Source organism: Populus nigra, chromosome 2, assembly GCF_951802175.1.
Source record: "Populus nigra chromosome 2, ddPopNigr1.1, whole genome shotgun sequence".
Taxonomy (NCBI): Eukaryota; Viridiplantae; Streptophyta; class Magnoliopsida; order Malpighiales; family Salicaceae; genus Populus; species Populus nigra.
Window position 1 is genome coordinate 5100068 of NC_084853.1, and position 2500 is coordinate 5102567.

The following is a 2500-nucleotide window of genomic DNA, read 5'->3' on the forward strand; positions in this document are numbered from 1 at the left end:
CGTCAACATAACTCCCGATGTACTGTTTGCTTTTTCGGAAGAAGAGATCCATCCCCCCATCCTCGGCCAGCCAAAAACGCTCCAATTAATGGCCGGGTGAGATGACCCGGCGGCCCGCGACGCGTCATTCAAATCACTGCCCTATCGGCTACAACTGCTGATGGGTGGGATTAGAGGCCTGCCATGGTGGTGAGGGGCGGCGAGGACCGTGAAAGCTAGAGTTTTTCAGAGGCTGCCGGGAAAAAGGCCCCTCGGGTGGCGGGGTGCGAGGACCAGGCGCGTCATTCAATTCTCTTCCCTATCAACTTGGCTCCCGTTGGCGGGATTGGAGGCCTACTGTTTGTTACAGGGCTAAAATCGTCAGGGGAAGAGCTGACGAAACAATGCTGGTTTGGATGCAGGGGGTAGTGTTGGAATCGGCAGCGCGGACAAAATCGGCAAAGTCGACAAAAAAGACTGTTGGTCTGGACATCGGGGCAGCGGCAGCCATGCCGACAGGGGGGGAAATCGGCAGCGCAGATTTGTGCAGCTGCAGGTTCGTCGGGGAAATCGGCAGCGCAGATTTTTCGATGAACATGGGCTGGAAGATGGACTGTCCAGGCCAGGCAGGGAAATACGTCAAGGGGACACGCTGACGAAACAGCGCTGGTTTAGACACGGTGGGTGCAGTGTTGGAATCGGCAGCGCCGACGAAATCGGCAAAGTCGGCAGAATCGGCAGCGGGTGCTGGCGATGAGTCTGGACGATTTATAGTCCAGGGCTTGATGGAAAAGACTGTTGGTCCAGACAATGGGGCAGTGGCAGCGCGGATTTGTGCAGCTGCAGGTTCGTCGGGGAAAATCGGCAGCGCAGATTTTTCGACGAACAGGGGCTGGACCGGCCGGGCCAGGCAGGAAAATTCGTCAGGGGGGCACGCTGACGAAAAGAGGGGCTGCGGAGTGGAAAATCGGCAGCGCAGATTTTTCGACGAACAGGGGCTGGACCGGCCGGGCCAGGCAGGAAAATTCGTCAGGGGGGCACGCTGACGAAAAGAGGGGCTGCCGCGTGGAAAATCGGCAGCGCAGATTTTTCGACGAACAGGGGCTGGACCGGCCGGGCCAGGCAGGAAAATTCGTCAGGGGGGCACGCTGACGAAAAGAGGGGCTGCCGCGTGGAAAATCGGCAGCGCAGATTTTTCGACGAACAGGGGCTGGACCGGCCGGGCCAGGCAGGAAAATTCGTCAGGGGGGCACGCTGACGAAAAGAGGGGCTGCCGCGTGGAAAATCGGCAGCGCAGATTTTTCGACGAACATTCGTCAGGGGGGCACGCTGACGAAAAGAGGGGCTGCCGCGTGGAAAATCGGCAGCGCAGATTTTTCGACGAACAGGGGCTGGACCGGCCGGGCCAGGCAGGAAAATTCGTCAGGGGGGCACGCTGACGAAAAGAGGGGCTGCCGCGTGGAAAATCGGCAGCGCAGATTTTTCGACGAACATTCGTCAGGGGGGCACGCTGACGAAAAGAGGGGCTGCCGCGTGGAAAATCGGCAGCGCAGATTTTTCGACGAACATTCGTCAGGGGGGCACGCTGACGAAAAGAGGGGCTGCCGCGTGGAAAATCGGCAGCGCAGATTTTTCGACGAACAGGGGCTGGATGCTGGACCGGCCGGGCCAGGCAGGAAAATTCGTCAGGGGGGCACGCTGACGAAAAGAGGGGCTGCCGCGTGGAAAATCGGCAGCGCAGATTTTTCGACGAACAGGGGCTGGACGCTGGACTGGGCCAGGCAGGAAAATTCGTCAGGGGGGCACGCTGACGAAAACAGGGGCTGCCGCGTGGAATGGCAGCCTACACGCAGATGCGAATTCGGCAGCGCACGATGGCTTGAGCAGGTCATGGGTTCGACTTGGCGCGATCTGAAACCTGGACGAGGGACTGTCGACGCTGGACGAGCCAGCGCGGTGGCCTGTCGTGCCCCGTTCAGGGGGGGCCTGCCGCGGAGACAGCCCTCGCGGGCTCGACAGCGCAGGCCAGCGTCCCCGACGTCGCTGGCCGCGGCAGGCGAGCTGCCGGGGTTCCCGCATTCCTACAAGAAAACGTCGTGCTTTCCACATGAAACCAATCCAGTAAAATCAGCCATATTTTTATGAGGCTGCCCACTGAATTTGGGGTCATTCCGGGCCGGTTCCTAGTTTTGCGGATTTACTCGATTTCTAATGGTAGGAAAATTAAAACAAATACTTCCCGACCTCGAAAAATTCTGGGAAAATTAATGAAGGTGGATTGGATTTTTGCCAACCTCTGTGCAAAATTTCAGCTCAAAATACCAAGAAATGAATTTTTTAGAGGGGGGGTGACAGCTGGGACCTAGTAGTGTCTCCCCCTGCCAGAGCTGCAATGACACTTATTGCTCTTTAGGGAGCCACCAGGCCGGCGCCCCTCAAAGACCACACGCGCGCGCGCGCCCGCCCGCGCTGGGCGCTGGGGCGCTGGGGCCTGAGGGCCTGGGGCCCTTGGGGGCCCTTG